Genomic DNA, 20,462 nt, shown 5'->3' with positions numbered 1-20,462 from the left:
ATTGGCAGTGCTACTGTAAAGGTCTCCTACGATGGAGCGTTGCACGAGTTACCACTCTGGGTGGTACCGGGTGATGGCCCCCGCTGTTCAGCAGGAGCTGGCTGGGAAAGATACGCTGGAAGTGGGACAACGTCCGAGCGCTTTCGTCCGTCGATGACACCTCATGTAGCCAAGTTCTAAGCAAGTTCCCCTCGCTGTTCGAACCAGGCATCGGGAAGTTCCAAGGAGCAAAAGTGCAGATCCATTTGATTCCGGGGGCCTGACCCATCTATCACAGGGCGAGAGTGGTACCGTACATGATGAGAGAGAGGGTGGAGATTGAGCTGGACAGGCTGCAACGAGAGGGCATCATTTCGCCGATCGAATTCAATGAGTGGGCCAGTCCGATCATTCCAGTCCTCAAGGGAGATGGCACCATCAGAATCTGTGATGATTACAAAGTAACTATCAATCGTTTCTCGCTGCAGGATCATTACCCACTACCAAAGGCAGATGACCTATTTGCGAGGCTGGCGGGAGGGAAAACATTCACAAAGCTGGACTTGACCTCGGCCTACATGACGCAGGAGCTAGAAGAATCTTCGAAAGGCCTCACCTGCATCAACACGCACAAAGGTCTTTTCGTTTACAACAGATGCCCGATTGGGATTCGATTGGCTGCGGCGATATTCCAGATGAACATGGAAAGCTTGCTGAAGTCAGTCCCGCGCACCATGGTCTTCCAGGACGACATCTTGGTTACAGGTCAGGACACCGTCGAGCACCTGCCGAACCTGGAGGAGGTTCTGAGTCGGCTTAATCGTGTGGGGCTCAGGCCAAAATGCTTGAAGTGTGTTTTCCTGGCGCCTGAAGTGGAGTTCCTGGGGAGAAGAATCGCGGTGGACGGCATCAGGCCCACCGATTCGAAGACGGAGGCAATCAAGAATGCACCAAGACCACAGAATGTGATGGAGCTGCGGTCGTTTCTAGGAGACCTGAACTATTTTGGGAACTTCTTACTGGGTCTTAGCACATTGTTAGAACCCCTGCACTCTTGACTGCATAAGGGAGATGAATGGGTATGGGGTAAAAGCCAAGAAAATGCCTTCAAGAAAGCTAAGAAGCTGTTATGTTCAAACAAATTGCTTGTGTTGTACGATCCATGTAAGCGTTTGGTACTAGCATGTGATGCGGCGTCATACGGGGTCGGTTGTGTATTGCAACAAGCTAATGAATTTGGGAAATTGCAACCGGTTGCTTATGCATCCAGAAGTCTGTCTAAGACCGAGAGGGCTTACAGTATGATCGAAAAAGAAGTGTTAGCGTGTGTTTACTGGGTAAAGAAAATGCATCAATATCTGTTCGGGCTCAAATTTGAATTGGAAACCGACCATAAGCCGCTTATATCCCTCTTTTCTGAAAATAAGGGGATAAATACGAATGTATCGGCCCGCATCAAGAGATGGGCGCTCACGTTGTCCGCATACAACTACGCCATCCGCCACAGGCACAGAAAACTGTGCCGATGTTCTCAGTAGGCTACCATTGCCCACCACCAGGGTGGAGATGGCACAGCCTGCAGATTTAGTTATGGTAATTGAAGCATTCGAGAGTGAGCAATCACCTGTTACTGTCCGACACTTTAGAACCTGTACTTAGTAAAAAAACTGTGTGCTCCACGGGAGTTGGTCTAGTGTTCCGTTAGAGATGCAGGAAGAAGTAAAGCTGTACCAGTGGCGCAAAGGTGAAGTGTCTATACAGGCAGACTGCCTCTTATGGGGTAATCGGGTAGTTATGCCAAAAAAGGGTAGGGACACTTTCATTAGTGATCTCCACAGTACTCACCCAGGCATTGTAATGCTGAAAGCGATAGCCAGACCCCACGTGTGGTAGCCCAGTATCGATGCAGACTTAGAGTCCTGTGTGCACAAATGTAATACATGTTCCCAGTTAAGCAATGCACCCAAGGAAGCACCACTAAGTTTATGGTCTTAGCCCTCCAAACCGTGGTCTAGGGTTCATGTCGACTATGCAGGCCCAGTCTTGGGAAAAATATTTTGAGTGGTTGTAGATGCGTACTCCAAATTGATTGAATGTGTGATAATATCGATAAACACGTCCGCTGCCACCATTGAAAGCCTATGGGCCATGTTTGCCACGCACAGCCTGCCTGATGTCCTTGTAAGTGACAATGGACCGTGCTTTATCAGTGCCGAATTCAATGAATTCATGACCTGCAATGGGGTCAAACATGTCACGTCTGCCCCATTTAAGCCAGCGTCCAACGGTCAAGCAGAATGAGCAGTTCAAACAATCAAGCAGAGCTTGAAAAGGGTAACTGAAAGCTCACTGCAGACTCACTTATTCCAAATCCTGCTTAGTTACCGCACAAGAACACACTCGCTCCGCGGGGTCCCTCCCGTTGAACTGCTCATGAAAAGGGCACTTAAGACAAGGCTCTCGTTAGTCCACCCTGATCTACACGAACAGGTAAAGAGCAGGTGGCTTAAACAGAATACATATCATGATCGTGCAAATGTGTCACGCGAAATTGAAGTAAATGATCCTGTATTTGTGTTGAACTATGGACAAGGTCCCAAGTGGATTGCTGGCACCGTTTTGGCCAAAGAGGGGAGTAGGGTGTTTGTGGTCAAACTCGCAAATGGACTCACCTGCAGAAAACACTTGGACGAAACCAAACTCAGATTTACAGACTATCCAGAACAACCCACAATCGACTCTACCTTTTTCAACCCTCCAACATACACACAAGTTGCAACCGACCCAGCGGTTGACCACGAAGCAGAACCCATCACCGCAGCAGCCCAGCAAGGCTCACCACCCCCAGCAGTCCAGCAAGGCCAGCTGAGCAGTAGCCCAGCGAAGGCCCACAAACGACTCACCAACAGCAGCATTTGCACCAAGACGATCAACCAGGGAAAGGAAGGCCCCAGATCGACTCACATTGTAAATAGTTACACTATTGACTTTGGGGTGGGGGGGGAGGTGGGGGGATGTTGGGAGGGTAGGGGAAGTGTTGTTATGTATATGAACCTGTAATTACCATGTCTAACCACTAGAGCGCTTATCTCCTGGAGTCCCCAGGGACCCGACAATCCCTTGGGAGCACCTGTATATAAGGAGGCCTCACAGGCTGGGAGGCACTCTGAGATCTGCAATAAAGGACTACGGTCACACTTACTTTGAATTTGTAGCATCTAGTCTGACTCTTTATCCAAGACATAACAGTTACGGTGGTAAAATTATGAGGGGCCCAGATAGAGTGGATAGGAAGGACCCAATTCTCTTAGCAGAAGGGTCAATAACCAGGATCCATAGATTTAAAGTAGTTGTAGAAGGATTATAGGGGAGATGAGGAAATACTTCTTCACCCAGAGGCTGGTGGGGTCTGGCACTCACTGCCTGAAAGGGTGGTAGAGGCAGAAACCCTCATCACATTTAAAAAGTACTTGGATGTGCACTTAAAGAGACGTGACCTACAGGGCTACGGACCTAGTGCTGAAAGGTGGGTTTTGCTGGGTAGCTCTTTTTCGACCGGCACGATTGGCCTCCAGTGTCGTAATTTTTCTATGTTTCTATTCTATATGGAACCAAGGTAGCTAAATGGAGTTGAAGTTGAAATTCAGTTTACTGAATAAATCTGGAATAAAAAGCTAGTACCAGTAATGGTGACCATGTAACTACTGGATTGTCGTTAAAAACCCATCTGGTTCACTAATGTCTTTTAGGAAAGGAAATCTGCTGTCCTTACCTGGTCTGGCCAATAGAAACATAGAAAATAGAAACAAAGAAAATAGGTGCAGGAGTAGGCCATTTGGCCCTTCGTGCCTGCACCACCATTCAATAAGATCATGGCTGATCATTCATCTCAGTACCCCTTTCCTGCTTTCTCTCCATACCCCTTGATCCCTTTAGCCGTAAGGGCCATATCTAACTCCCTTTTGAATATATCCAATGAACTGGCATCAACAACTCTCTGCGGTAGGGAATTCCACAGGTTAACAACTCTCTGAGTGAAGAAGTTTCTCCTCATCTCAGTCCTAAATGGCTTACCCCTTATCCTTAGACTGTGTCCCCTGGTTCTGGACTTCCCCAACATTGGGAACATTCTTCCAGCATCTAACCTGTCCAGCATCTGTCCCCTCTCATCCTTCTAAACTCCAGTGAATACAGGCCCAGTCGATCCAATCTCTCCTCATATGTCAGTCCTGCCATCCCGGGAATCAGTCTGGTGAACCTTCGCTGCACTCCCTCAATCGCAAGAATGTCCTTCCTCAGATTAGGAGACCAAAACTGAAAACAATATTCCTGGTGAGGCATCACCAAGGCCCTGTACAACTGCAGTAAGACCTCCCTGCTCCTATACTCAAATCCCCTAGCTATGAAGGCCAACATACCTTTTGCCTTCTTCATCGCTTGCTGTACCTGCATGCCAACTTTCAATGACTGATGTACCATGACACCCAGATTTCGTTGCACCTCCCCTAATCTGCCGCCATTCAAATAATATTCTGCCTTCGTGTTTTTGCCACCAAAGTGGATAACTTCACATTTATCCACATTATACTGCATCTGCCATGCATTTGCCCACTCACCTAATCTGTCCAAGTCACCCTGCAGCCTCTTAGTGTCCTCCTCACAGCTCACACCACCACCCAGCTTAGAGTCATCAGCAAACTTGGAGATATTACACTCAATTCCTTCATCTAAATCATTAATGTATATTGTAAATATCTCAGCATTGAGCCCTGCAGCACCCCACTAGTCACTGCCTGCCATTCTGAAAAGGACCCATTTATCGCGATTCTCTGCTTCCTGTCTGCCAATCAGTTCTCTATCCACGTCAGTACATTACCCCCAATACCATGTGCTTTAATTTTGCACACCAATCTCTTTTCTGGGACATTGTCAAAAGCCTTTTGTAAGTCCAAATACTCCACATCCACTGGTTCTCCCTTGTCCACTCTACTAGTTAAATCCTCAAAAAATTCTAGAAGATTTGTCAAACATGATTTCCCTTTCATGCTGACTTGGACCGATCCTGTCACTGCTTTCCAAATGCGCTGCTATTTCATCTTTAATTATTGATTCCAACATTTTCCCCGCTACTGATGTCAGGCTAACTGGTCTATAATTACCTGTTTTCTCTCTCCCTCCTTTTTTAAAAAGTGGTGTTACATTGGCTACCCTCCAGTCCATAGAAACTGATCCAGAGTCGATAGACTGTTGGAAAATGATCACCAATGCATCCACTATTTCTAGGGCCACTTCTTTAAGTACTCTGGGATGCAGATCATCAGACCCCGGGGATTTATCGGCCTTCAATCCCATCAATTTCCCTAACACAATTTGCTGACTGAGAAGGATATCCTTCAGTTCCTCCTTCTCACTAGACCCTCGGTCCCCTAGTATTTCTGGAAGGTTATTTATGTCTTCCTTCGTGAAGACAGAACCAAAGTATTTGTTCAACTGGTCTACCATTTCTTTGTTCCCCATTATAAATTCACCTGAATCTGACTGCAAGGGACCTACATTTGTCTTCACTAATCTTTTTCTCTTCACGTATCTATAGAAGCTTTTGCAGTCAGTTTTTATGTTCCCGCAAGCTTGCTCTCATATGTGACTCTAGACCCACAGCAATGTGGTTGATTCTTAACTCCCCTCCAAAATGGCCTAGCAAGGCACTCAAGAGCAATTAGGGATGGGCAATAAATGCTGGCATTGCCAGCGATGCCCACATCCTGTGATTGAATTTAAAAAAGTACAGATCTAATGGAATGGCGGATACGGTATGTTTGAGAAGGAGGCACTTGTGTGCGTGTACGGTGTCAATAAGATGCACCAATACCTTTTCGGGACCAAGTTTGCGTTAGAAACTGACCACAAACCCCTCACGTCCCTACTTTCCGAGTGCAAGGCAATCGGCGCGCATTCAGCGGTGGGCATTCATGCTGGCGGCTTACGACTACACGATAAGGCACAGACCAGACACAGACAACTGTGCCGACGCACTTAGCAGGCTACCACAGGCGACCACAGAAAGGTCCAACGAACAGGACTGTGAGATGGTCATGGCAATCAATGCCTTTGAATCCACAGGTTCGCCCAAATCAGAGCCTGGGCGACCAGCAACCCCACGTTATCTCTAGTTAAAAGATGCGTTTTAACCGGTGACTGGGCAGAGGCTCGCGATGCCTGCCCCGAGGAGGTCAAACCCTTCCATAGGCACATGCATGAACTCTCACTACAGGCAGACTGCCTGATGTGGGGCAGCCGAGTAGTTATGCCCTTACGAAGCAGGGAGGTGTTTGTCCAGGAGCTCCATCGCGAGCACCCGGGGATCATCCTTATGAAGGCCATAGCCAGATTTCATGTCTGGTGGCCTGGCATTGACGCGGACTTGGAGCTCTGCGTCTGTCGGTGCACCATTTGTGCCCAACTCAGTAATGCCCCCAGGGAGGCCTCCCTAAGCCCCTGGCCCTGGCCCACCAAACCTTGGTCGCGGGTGCATGTAGACTATGCGGGCCCATTCATGGGCAAAATTTTCCTCGTAGTCGTTGATGCATTTTCAAAATGGATCGAGTGCACCATTTTAAACTCGAGTACCATCTCCACCACTGTGGAGAGCCTTAGAACCATGTTTGCAACGCACGGCATTCCTGACATATTGGTCAGTGATAATGGTCCGTGCTTCACCAACGCAGAATTTCACGATTTTATAGTTGACCACGGTATAAATCACGTTAAGACGGCACCTTTCAAGCCGGCCTCCAATGGCCAGGCGGAGCGAGCAGTGCAGATCATTAAACAAGGCATGCTCAGAATCCAAGGTCCCACGCTGCAGAGCTGCCTGTCGCGACTGCTGCTGGCATACAGATCTCGTCCGCATTCGTTGACTGGGGTTCCCCCATGCAACTATTGATGAAACGAACCTTAAAGACCAGGCTCTCGTTAATCCTCCCAGACATGCATGAAATTGTTGAGGTTAAGCGTCAAAAGCTAACTGAGTACCATGACCAAAATTCTAGGGGGAGGTGGAATGAGATAGGGGACAAAGTGTTTGTGCTAAACTATGGCCAGGGTCCCAAATGGCTTGCAGGGACAGTAGCAGACAAAGAGGGAAACAGGCTACTGGTTGTACAAATGGACAATGGCCAACCCTGCCGGAGGCATGTAGACCAAGTAAAAAGTAGATTTACTGATAACACTGAAGAACCAGAGGCAGACTACAATGTGGAACTCACACCACACCTGGTGGACAGACGGGTGGAACAAGGGCAGTCTCAACAGACAGCCCAGGCGAGATACCAGCAATCACACCGAACGAAAAACAGGCACCAAGGCAAACAACTGAACCACAACTAAGACGCTCCACGCGAGAGCTCAGACCACCTGAGAGACTGAATCTATACAGACAATAAGACCTTGGGGGAGGGTCATGTCATGTATCTCACATTACTGTATATTACTGTATCTTACCATGCTATACATGACTGTAACTGGATATGACCTGTAACAACAAGCATACCTTACCACCAGGGGTGCACTTGCAGGAGACACTCCATACCTGTCCCACTGAGGTATATAAAGGGAGGTTCTCAGGCAAGTGCAGCACTGGAGAGCTGGAATTAAAGGTGCAGGTCCTGAGTGACCTTGACTTCAGCATGTGTCTCGTGTAAGTCAGTACATTAGAGTCAGGACTTAACAGTTCCCTACTCAAATTTTGTATATTTGCTTTAATGAGTCTTAAACCGATAATTTTCCTATAAGCTGCCCACTGGATGTAAGGTTTCAAAAATAGGCATGGTACATCATTCATTGAATCATAGAAATTTACAGCACGGAAGGAGGCCATTTCGGCCCATCGTGCCGCACCGGCCAACAAAGAGCTATCCAGCCTAATCCCACTATCCAGCTCTTGATCCGTAGCCCTATAGGTTACGGTAGTTCACGTGCACATCCAAGTACTTTTTAAATGTGGTGAGGGTTTCTGCCTCTACCACCCTTTCCGGCAGTGCGTTCCAGAACCCCACCACCCTCTGAGTGAAGAAATTTCTCCTCATATCCCCTCTAAACCTTCTACTAATTACTTTAAATCTATGCCTCCTGGCTGTTGACCTCTCTGCTAAGGGAAACAGGTCTGTCCTATCTACTCTATGTAGGCCCCTCATAATTTTATACACCCCAATAAGGTCTCGCCTCAGCCTCCTCTGTTACAAAGAAAACAACCCCAGCCTCTCCAATCTTTCCTCATAGCTACAATTCTCCAGTCCTGGCAACATCCTCGTAAATCTCCTCTGTACCCTCTCTAGTGCAATCACATCTTTCCTGTAATGTGGTGACCAGAACTACATGCAGTATTCTAGCTGTGGCTTAACTAGTGTTTTATACAGTTCAAGCATAAACTCCCTGCTCTTGTATTCTATGCCTCGGCTAATAAAGGCAAGTATTGCGTATGCCTTCTTAACCACTTTATCTACCTGGTATGCTACCTTGTCATATATGCATGCTTGGTTTTACTAGCCACCAGGTGGCGCCACTGTCGGGGGTCATTGGGCTGTGCGCATGTGTGTACGGCCCAGGTATAAAAGGCTAGTCACTTTGTAATGTAATCACTTTGGGCCCTAATAAAGTAGAGCCAGGTTTGTATCTGGTCGGAGTTTACAGTATTCAGTATATTGAGTTATTGCATACACAACATTTGGTGACGAGGTAATAAGAACCTTTGCATGTAAAAATGAGCACAATTGGAATTCTGGAGCAATTCGTGGAGGGAGAAGATTGGGCAGACTTTGTAGCCCGCTTGAACCAATACTTCATGGCCAACAAAATGGAGGAAGAGGCAGACGCAGCTTGGCGCTGGGCGGTCCTCCTCACAGTGGAGAGATGTGAGTTCGGGGTCAGCGAGAGGCCGACAAAAGGCCGCGAGAGTCGTCGGGAGGTGCGTGGAGAGACGTGAGTCCGGGGTCGGCGAGAGGCCGACAAAAGGCCGCGAGAGGCGTCGGGAGGTGTGTCGGAGAGACGTGAGTCCAGGGTCGGCGAGAGGCCTACAAAAGGCGGTGAGCGGCATTGGGAGGTACGTGGAGAGACGTGAGTCCGGGGTCGGCGAGAGGCCTGCAAAAGGCCGCGAGAGGCGTCGGGGGGTGTGTCGGAGAGACGTGAGTCCAGGGTCGGCGAGAGGCCTACAAAAGGCCGCGAGAGGCGTCGGGGGGTGTGTCGGAGAGACGTGAGTCCGGGGTCGGCGAGAGGCCTACAAAAGGCCGTGAGCGGCATTGGGAGGTACGTGGAGAGACGTGAGTCCGGGGTCGGCGAGAGGCCTACAAAAGGCCGCGAGAGGCGTCGGGGGGTGTGTCGGAGAGACGTGAGTCCAGGGTCGGCGAGAGGCCTACAAAAGGCCGCGAGAGGCGTCGGGAGGTGCGTGGAGAGATGTGTCCGGGGTCGGCGAGAGGCCTACAAAAGGCCGCGAGAGGCGTCAGGAGGTGCGTGGAGAGACGTGAGTCCGGGGTCGGCGAGAGGCCTGCAAAAGGCCGTGAGAGGCGTCGGGAGGTGTGTTGGAGAGGCGTAAGTCCGGGGTCGGCGAGAGGCCTGCAAAAGGCCGCGAGAGGCACACTTGTGCAGCTACAGGGAGAGGGCAAAAAAGAAGTAGAAAGAAACAGAAAGGTGACGTCACAGTCAAGGGGATAAGTGATTGGCTGTTGATTGGTGAGTAGCTTTTCTTTTTTCTCTTCTATAACAGTGAGTAAACTTTAGCATTGTTGTTGCCAATTTAAGTTAATCTAAGGGATAAGTCATGACAGGAGAGCTCAGTCATGTGAGATGCTCCTCCTGTACCATGTGGGAACTCAGGGATACTTCCGGTGTCCCTGACGACTATGTGTGCGGGAAGTGTATCCGCCTCCAGCTCCTGAGTTGCGGAGTTGGAGCTGAGGGTGGATTTACTCTGGAGCATCCACGATGCTGAGAATGACGTGAGTAGCACGTGTAGCGAGTTGGTCTTACCGCAGGTGAAGGGTCCACAGCCAGATAGGGAATGGAAGACCAGCAGGAAGAGCAGTGCAAGGAAGGTAGTGCAGGGGTCCCCTGCGGTCATCCCCCTGCAAAACAGATACACCGCTTTGGGTACTGTTGAGGAGGATGACTCATCACGGGAGGGCAGCAGCAGCCAAGTTCATGGCACCGTGGCTAGTTCTGCTGCACAGAAGGGTGGGAAAAAGAGTGGGAGAGCTATAGTGATAGGGGACTCTATTGTAAGGGGAATAGATAGGAGTTTCTGCGGCCACAACCGAGACTCCAGGATGGTATGTTGCCTCCCTGGTGCAAGGGTCAAGGATGTCTCGGTGCGGCTGCAGAGCATTCTGGAGAGGGAGGGTGAACATGTAGGTACCAACGATATAGGTAAGAAGCGGGAAGAAGTCCTACAAGCTGAATTTAGGGAGCTAGGAGTTAAATTAAAAAGTAGGACCTCAAAGATAGTAATCTCTGGATTGCTATCAGTGCTACGTGCCAATCAGAGTAGAGGGAGCAGGATATTTAGAATAAATACGTGGCTTGATCAGTGGTGCAAGAGGGAGGGATTCAAATTCCTGGGACATTGGAACCAGTTCTGGGGGAAGTGGGACCTGTACAAAAGGGACGGTCTGCACTTGGGCAGGACTAGAACTGATGTCCTAGGGGTAACATTTGCTAATGCAGTTTGGGAGTGTTTAAACTAATATGGCAGGGGGATGGGAACCTATGCAGCGAGATAGGGCGAAGTAATATGGAGTCAGAAACAGATGGTAGAAAGGTAAAAAGCAATAGTGGAAGGCCGAGTTAACAAAGGCAAGAAACAAAAAGGGTACACTACATTCTAATTCTAAAAGGACAAAGGGTGCTAAAAAAACAAGCCTGAAGGCTCTGTGTCTTAATACAAGGAGTATCCGTAATAAGGTGGATGAATTAACCGTGCAAATAGATGTTAACGGATATGATGTGATTGGGATTACGGAGACGTGGCTCCAGGATGATCAGGGCTGGGAACTCAACATCCATGGGTATTCAACATTCAGGAAGGATAGAATAAAAGGAAAAGGAGGTGGGGTAGCATTGCTGGTTAAAGAGGAGATTAATGCAATAGTTAGGAAGGACATTAGCTTGGATGATGTGGAATCTATATGGGTAGAGCTACAGAACACCAAAGGGCAAAAAACGTTAGTGGGAGTTGTGTACAGACCTCCAAACAGTAGTAGTGATGTTGGGGAGGGAATCAAACAGGAAATTAGGGGTGCATGCAATAAAGGTGCAGCAGTTATCATGGGTGACTTTAATATGCATATAGATTGGGCTAACCAAACTGGAAGCAATACGGTGGAGGAGGATTTCCTGGAGTGCATAAGGGATGGTTTTCTAGACCAATATGTCGAGGAACCAACTAGGGGGAAGGCCATCTTAGACTGGGTGTTGTGTAATGAGAGAGGATTAATTAGTAATCTCGTTGTGCGAGGCCCCTTGGGAAAGAGTGACCATAATATGGTGGAATTCTACATTAGGATGGAGAATGAAACAGTTAATTCAGAGACCATGGTCCAGAACTTAAAGAAGGGTAACTTTGAAGGTATGAGGCGTGAATTGGCTAGGATAGATTGGCGAATGATACTTAAGGGGTTGACAGTGGATGGACAATGGCAGACATTTAGAGACCGCATGGATGAACTACAACAATTGTACATCCCTGTCTGGCGTAAAAATAAAAAAGGGAAGATGGCTCAACCGTGGCTATCAAGGGAAATCAGGGATAGTATTAAAGCCAAGGAGGTGGCATACAAATTGACCAGAAATAGCAGTGAACCCGGGGACTGGGAGAAATTTAGAACTCAGCAGAGGAGGGCAAAGGGTTTGATTAGGGCAGGGAAAATAGAGTATGAGAGGAAGCTTGCAAGGAACATTAAGACGGACTACAAAAAGTTTCTATAGATATGTAAAGAGAAAAAGGTTAGTAAAGACAAACGTAGGTCCCCTGCAGTCAGAATCAGGGGAAGTCATAATGGGGAACAAAGAAATGGCAGACCAATTGAACAAGTACTTTGGTTCGGTATTCACTAAGGAGGACACAAACAACCTTCCGGATATAAAAGGGGTCAGAGGGTCTAGTAAGAAGGAGGAACTGAGGGAAATCCTTATTAGCCGGGAAATTGTGTTGGGGGAATTGATGGGATTGAAGGCCGATAAATCCCCAGAGCCTGATGGACTGCATCCCAGAGTACTTAATAAGGTGGCCTTGGAAATAGCGGATGCATTGACAGTCATTTTCCAATATTCCATAGACTCTGGATCAGTTCCTATCGAGTGGAGGGTAGCCAATGTAACCCCACTTTTTAAAAAAAGAGGGAGAGAGAAAACAGGGAATTATAGACCGTCAGCCTGACATCAGTAGTGGGTAAAATGATGGAATCAATTATTAAGGATGTCATAGCAGCGCATTTGGAAAGAGGTGACATGATACGTCCAAGTCAGCATGGATTTGTGAAAGGGAAATCATGCTTGACAAATCTTCTGGAATTTTTTGAGGATGTTTCCAGTAGAGTGGACAAGGGAGAACCAGTTGATGTGGTATATTTGGACTTTCAGAAGGCTTTCGACAAGGTCCCACACAAGAGATTAATATGCAAAGTTAATGCACATGGGATTGGGGGTAGTGTGCTGACATGGATTGAGAACTGGTTGTCAGACAGGAAGCAAAGAGTAGGAGTAAATGGATACTTTTCAGAGTGGCAGGCAGTGACTAGTGGGGTACCGCAAGGTTCTGTGCTGGGGCCCCAGCTGTTTACATTGTACATTAATGATTTAGACGAGGGGATTAAATGTAGTATCTCCAAATTTGCGGATGACACTAAGTTGGGTGGCAGTGTGAGCTGCGAGGAGGATGCTATGAGGCTGCAGAGTGATTTGGATAGGTTAGGTGAGTGGGCAAATGCATGGTAGATGAAGTATAATGTGGATAAATGTGAGGTTATCCACTTTGGTGGTAAAAACAGAGAAACAGACTATTATGACATGGTGACAGATTAGGAAAAGGGGAGGTGCAACGAGACCTGGGTGTCATGGTACATCAGTCATTGAAGGTTGGCATGCAGGTACAGCAGGCGGTTAAGAAAGCAAATGGCATGTTGGCCTTCATAGTGAGGGGATTTGAGTACAGGGGCAGGGAGGTATTTCTACAGTTGTACAGGGCCTTGGTGAAGCCTCACCTGGACTATTGTGTACAATTTTGGTCTCCTAACTTGAGGAAGGACATTCTTGCTATTGAGGGAGTGCAGCGAAGGTTCACCAGACTGATTCCCAGGATGGCGGGACTGACATATCAAGAAAGACTGGATCAACTGGGCTTGTATTCACTGGAGTTCAGAAGAATGAGAGGGGACCTCATAGAAATGTTTAAAATTCTGACGGGTTTAGACAGGTTAGATGCAGTAAGAATGTTCCCAATGTTGGGGAAGTCCAGAACCAGGGGTCACAGTCTAAGGATAAGGGCTAAGCCATTTAGGACCGAGATGAGGAGAAACTTCTTCACCCAGAGAGTGGTGAACCTGTGGAATTCTCTACCACAGAAAGTTGTTGAGGCCAATTCACTAAATATATTCAAAAAGGAGTTAGATATAGTCCTTACTACTAGGGGGATCAAGGGGTATGGCGAGAAAGCAGGAATGGGGTACTGAAGTTGCATGTTCAGCCATGAACTCATTGAATGGCGCTGCAGGCTCGAAGGGCCGAATGGCCTACTCCTGCACCTATTTTCTATGTTTCTACGTTTCTATGTTTCTATGTTTGCGGTCCGAAAATCTATGGAATCAAAGAATCTCCTCTCGCCCTTAAGTCCAACGGACAAGGACTATGAAACATTGTGTGCTCTGGTACGTGACCATCTCAAACCAGATGAAGGCTTCATCACCTCAAGATATCAATTCTAAACGCACGTTCCTTCTGAGGGCCAGGGTGTATCGGAATTCGTTGCCGACCTAAGACACCTGACTGGACCGTGTATGTTCGAAACTGCGTTGGCAGATATGCTGCGTGACTTCTTTGTAATCGGCATCAACCACGAGGTGATCCTGCGTAAGCTACTGGCGGCGGAGACGCTGGATTTGAGCAAGGTCATCACGATTGCCCAATCATGCATGACGACGGACAAAAGTTTAAAGCAGATATCATTGAAAAATCGGAACTCGGCAAGTACTGTAAACAAGATAGTATCGTCGTATAGCAGAGCTGCATATGGCAGGGCCAACCCGACTTCATACGCGAAACCTGTGGCTGCTCAAAGTCCGCCAACGGAAATGAATCCGATATCATCGTGTTGGCATTGTGGGGGAAATCATCGGCATCATCAGTGTCGGTTTAAACAGTATTTTTGTAAAGACTGTTCGAGAGTGGGGCATCTCCAGCGTGTTATGTATGTAACTCTTGGCAACCTGTATCACACTACCATCAGAGGGCCTACCTGTTGGAATCCTAAGGGATCCCAGCATCCCTTGGGAGCACTGTATATAAGCAGGTCTCCCACGCTGTACCAGCACTCTGGAGTTCAATTAAAGGAGCTAAGGTCACACTTACTCATTGCATACAGTACTCAGTTTCATCCTTTATTATGAGCATAATACAGCGCATGTGTCCGCAACTGAGCAAGCGTGCTGCGACACACCACATGGAAGATGATGACTAGTCTAGCGCGAATCCGGAGATGCAATCCGAGATACCAGAGGAGGAAGTATATGGACTGTATTCGTTCCTAACAAAGAGCCAACCGATAATGATTAATGTAAAACTTAATGGTGTGCCGGTATCGATGGAGTTGGACACGGATGCGAGTCAATCAGTAATGAGCCAGAGGACATTCGACAGGCTGTGGGATACTAAGGTTGCGAGGCCTAAGCTGAGTCCAGTCAATGTCAAGTTGCATACGTACACTAAAGAACTCATAACGGTGATTGGCAGTGCAGTAATCAAGGTGTCGTATAATAGTATGGTTCACGATTTACCGTTCTGGATTGTTCCAGGCAATGGTCCTACGCTGTTCAGCAGGAACTGGTTAGAAGAAAGCAATGGAACTGGAACGATATCAAAGCATTGTCGTTGGAGGAGGATATCCATGTGCTCAAATGCTGAGCAAGTTCCCCTCGCTGTTTGAATTGCATCGGCAATTTCACGGGAGCTAAGGTGCAGATCCATGTGGACTCGGATGCAAGACCCGTCCATCATGAAGCTCGGGCAGTTCTGTACACGATGAGGGAGAAGGTCGAAATCGAACTGGATAGACTCCAGCATGAAGGGATCATATCACCGGTCGAATTTAACGAATGGGCCAGCCCCATTGTTCCCGTGTTGAAAAGTGATGGCACTGTCAGGATTTGTGGAGACTACAAGGTTACGATCAACTGAGTTTCGAAACAGGATCAATACCCATTACTGAAGGCAGATGACCTGTTTGCAATGCTAGCCGGGGGGAAGTCGTTCACAAAACTGAATCTGACGTCGGCCTACATGACACAGGAGCTGGTCGACACGTCGAAGAAACTTATGTGCATCAACACTCATAAAGGATTGTTTATCTACAACAGGTGCACTTTCGGAATTTGCTCAGCTGCAGCCATATTTCAGAGGAACATGGAGAGTCCACTGAAGTCCATTCCCAGAACTGTCGTGTTCTAAGATGACATACTGGTCACAGGCCGAGACTCCGCCAAACATCTGAACAACCTGGAAGAGGTTCTACATCATCTGGACAAAGTGGGACTCAGACTAAAATGCTCGAAGTGCGTCTTCATGACACCGGAAGTTGAATTCCTGCAGAGGAAAATTGCTGCTGATGGTATCAGGCCTACGGACTCGAAAACCAAGGCCATCAAAAATGCACCCAAGCCTCAGAATGTGACGGAGTTGTGTTCATTCCTATTTCGGTAATTTCTTACCTAGATTGAGCACCTTAATAGAGCCACTGCACATGCTGCTAAGAAAAGGCGACAACTGGGTTTGGGGTGCATCTCAAGATAGAGCTTTTGAGAAAGCTACTAATCTGCTTTGCTCTAACAAGCTGCTGGTACATTATGATCCGTGTAAGCGTCTAGTATTGGCCTGTGACGTTTCGTCATATGGAGTTGGTTGCATGCTCTAATTAATTTTTTTTTTAATTCGTTGCCAATCTTTCCAATTCTTTGTCAAATCACAAATGCCAGAGGTCACCCTGCACCTGTCAAGGATCACTCTGCGCCAATGCTCTTAGCCAAATAGCCTAGAGCCACTGCACCGTTCCTGGAAGTACTGCAATACCAGGTTCATGCCATGGAGGTGGGTGTGTGCCCCCCACCCACCTCCGTGGAGGTGGATGGGTCAAGCCACCCCACCCACCTCCTATTTTCAAACTAATTATTTTTTTTTATTCGTTGCCAATCTTTCCAATTCTTTGTCAGATCACAAACGCCAGAGGCCACCTTGCACACATCAAGGATCACTCTGCGCCAATGCTCTTAGCCACAAGGCCTAGAGCCACTGCACCATTCCTGGAAGTACTGCAATACCAGGTTCGTGCCATGGAGGTGGATGGGTCAAACCACCCCACCCACCTCCTATTTCCAAAAAGCATAGGAGAATCACCTTCCTGATCCAGGGAGAACCACGTTGGGGTCATGGTTACTCCCCTGTCAGGTCAGTTACGCATGATCTTAGCCAAAAGGCCGAGAAGCGAAAACTAAGTCGGGCAAATTACAACCTGTTGCATATGCTTCAAAAAGTTTGTCAAAGGCGGAAAGAGCCTACAGCATGGTAGAGAAAGAAGCACTAGCCGGTGTGTATGTGGTTAAAAATATGCATCAGTACCCGTTTGGTCTTTGGTTTGAACTGGAAATAGATCACAAGCTACTCATTTCATTGTTTTCAGAAAACAAAGGTGTCAATACCAATGCATCGTGCCGCATCTAGAGGTGGGCGCTGACATTATCTGCCTATGATTATGTCATTCGCCATAAACCTGGCACTGAGAATTGTGCCGATGCACTGAACCGTATGCCGTTGCCCACACTGGAGGTGGAAACGCCACAACCGGCAGACCTACTGTTGGTCATGGATGCTTTTGAAAGTGAAGGAACCCCCATCACGGCCCAACAAGTTAAGACCTGGATCAGCCAGGACCCAATATTATCGGTTGTGAAACATTGTGTCCTTAGTGGTAATTGGTCTGGCATACCTAAGCAAATGTGTGAGGAGACCAAACCTTACATTCGTCACAAAGATGAACTATCCATTCAATCAGATTGTATACTGTGGGGTAATCGTGTTGTTATGCCCAAGAAAGGCAGAGAAGTTTGTACATGATCTACATAGCATGCATCCCGGTATTGCCATGATGAAAGCCATTGCCAGGTCTCATATATGGTGGCCTGGAATTGACTCTGATCTGGAATCATTTGTGCATCAGTGCAATACTTGCATGCAGCTTAGTAAAACACCAGGGGAATCGCCACTGAGTCTGTGGTCGTGGCCATCTAAACCATGGTCCAGGATCCACATCAACTTTGCCGGTCCCTTCCTGGGAAAGATGTTCTTAGTTGTGGTGGATGCTTATTCCACGTGAATAAAGTGTACAATCATGTCATCCAACACATCCACAGCTACCATTAAGAGCCTTCGTGTCATGTTTGCTACGCATGGTCTGCCCGACATCGTTGTAAGTGACAACGGATCTTGCTTCACCAGTATGGAGTTTCAAGAGTTCATGAAACTCAATGGTATCAAACATGTGAGGTCAGCACCATTCAAACCCGCATCCAATGGACAAGCAGAGCGTGCTGTCCAAACCATCAGCAGGGTATGAAACGTATAACTCAAGGTTCACTGCAAATTCGCTTGTCACGCATATTGCTTAGTTACAGGACAAGACCCCATATGCTTACCAGGGTCTCCCCTGCTGAACTATGATGGAGAGGTATCAAAACCAGGCTCTCTCTTGTCCACCCTGACTTGAATAATTGTGTCGAACACAGACGTCAAAGTCAGCAAGGATATCAAGAGCGCATGTCACGTGACATTTGTATCAATGATCCTGTGTATGTACTGAATTATGGTCAAGGTCCCAAATGGATCGCCGGTACTGTTACAGCTAAGGAAGGTGACAGAGTGTTAATCGTTAAGCTCAAGAATGGGCAGACATGCAGGAAACATGTCGATCAAATAAAGCTGCGGCACACGGATGAACCGGAACAGTCTGAGGAAGACACAATCAGTGACTAACCAACTTACCCTCAGTCATCAGAGGACTCTGCTGTCATCAATGAATCTGGACTTTCAATCCCTGACGTGGTCATTGTCACTCACATCAGATCGGCTACTCAGCCCCCATTCATAACAGACTCAGAACACTCGCCCGACGCTGGAGCTGAACTAAGACGTTCAACTCAGGAGCGGAAAGCCCCGGACCATCTCAATTTGTAAAAATACCATTACTAATATCTTAAAGGGGGATATTGTCATATATGTATGCTTGGGTTTACTAACCACGAGGTGGCGCGACAGTCGGAGGCCATTGGGCTGTGCGCACGTGAGCACGCCCCAGGTATAAAAAGCCAGCCATCTTGTAATTAAATCACTTTGGGCAGAAATAAAGTAGAGCCAGGTTTGTACCTGTTCGGAGTTTACAGTATTCACTCTATTGAGTTATTGCATACACAACATACCTTCAGAGATCTGTGGACATGCATTCCAAGATCCTTTTGTTCCTCTACACTTCTCAGTGTCCTACCATTTAATTTGTATTCCCTTGCCTTGTTAGCCCTCCCCAAATGCATTACCTCACACTTCTCCAAATTGAATTTCATTTGCCACTGTTCTGCCCACCTTACCAGTTGATTGATATCTTACTGCAGTCTACAGCTTTCTTCTTCATTATCAACCACACAACCAATTTTAGTATTATCTGCAAACTTCTTAATCATACCCCCTACATTCAAATCTAAAGCATTGATATATAGCACAAAAAGCAAGGTACCTAGTACTGAGCTGTGCAGTACCCCACTGGAAACAGCCGTCCAGTCACAAAAACACCCATCAACTATTATCATTTACTTCCTATCTCTGAGCCAATTTTGGATCCAACTTGCAACTTTGCCTTGAATCCCATGGGCTTTTACTTTTGTGACCAGTCTGCCATGTGGGACCTTATCAAAATCCATATATACATCAAATGTACTACCCTCATCGACCCTCCTTGTTACCTCCTCAAAAAATTCAATCAAGTTAGTCAGACACGACCTTCCATAACAAATCCATGCTGACTGTCCTTAATTAATCTGTGTCTTTCTAAATGAAGATTTATCCTGTCCGTCAGAATGTTTTCAAATAATTTTCCCACCACCGAGGTTAGGCTGACTGGCCTGTAATTACTCGGCCTATCCCTTTCTCCCTTTTTAAACAAAGGTACCACGGTAGCAATGCTCCAGTCCTCCGGCACCACACCTGTAGCCAAAGAGGATTGGAAAATGGTCAGAGGGATACATTTCATCCGGGCCTGGGGATTTATCCACTTTCAAAGCTGCTAAATCCCTTAATACTTACTCTTTTACTATGTTTATTTCATCCAATATTTCACACTCCTCCTCCCTGATTGCAATGTCTGCATCACCCCTCTCTTTTGTGAAAACAAACACCAAGTAAGTACATTATTGAGAATGTATTGGCAGTTTTGAAAAGTATGCTATTTCTGCAAGATATTTCATTCACATAAATCATATACAAGTGCAATATTTTGCAAAACTATCAAAACAGGATGAATATTTCTGATCATCATCAGTTTCAAGTCATCCTTGCATGAAGCAACTCCAATGCACCTCCTACATTCTTCATGTTACTGCTACGGACAGACTACATTGTTCATTGATTTTACACTGAATTAAGAGCGGACACAGCTCAATATTATTTTATGTGATAGTGTTTTATTATATGAAGGCTTTTATATTAGATGATAGGCAATTGTTTTTCAGTTGACAACCTATTTTTCAATATCATATTGCATCTAGCAATTTTGTGCAGCTAAAGCCATCAAAGTATTGAGTTGGAGATCAGAATCATGTGCAATGTATATATGATTCCAGTTTTAGTTTTACCGAAACTGAAATCATAGGCTACCCACTAAAAATAATATATGTTCCTATACCATTGGTTCTGACGTTTCCTGTTTCAGCTCACTATCCAGGACAGATTGTGAGTGTACGATGCTACGCTGAGTTCACTAGAGGGTAACAACCTCACTTCGGATCACTAAGTCCAGAGCCAGGGTCCAATTTGCTACAGATAGCACCTTCTTTTCATACACACAATGATGTATTCAATCCTGAAAAAAATTAAATTACCATTTAATTTTTTAATTATTCATTCATGAGATGTGAGTGTCGCTGGCAAGACCAGCATTTATTGCCATCCCTAATTGCCCTTGAGAATGT

At 46.8% G+C, this 20,462-nt stretch overlaps 1 pseudogene; it reads right to left on the bottom strand.

The window, feature by feature from the left end:
- Positions 1–16,516: 16,516 nt before the first annotated feature.
- LOC139278917 (U2 spliceosomal RNA) lies at positions 16,517–16,718 on the bottom strand (annotated as a pseudogene).
- Positions 16,719–20,462: the final 3,744 nt, after the last annotated feature.

Source organism: Pristiophorus japonicus, chromosome 1 (genome assembly GCF_044704955.1).
Source record: "Pristiophorus japonicus isolate sPriJap1 chromosome 1, sPriJap1.hap1, whole genome shotgun sequence".
Taxonomy (NCBI): domain Eukaryota; kingdom Metazoa; phylum Chordata; class Chondrichthyes; family Pristiophoridae; genus Pristiophorus; species Pristiophorus japonicus.
Note: the sequence above shows the minus strand (reverse complement) of the source record. Positions and strands in the feature narration are given on the sequence as shown.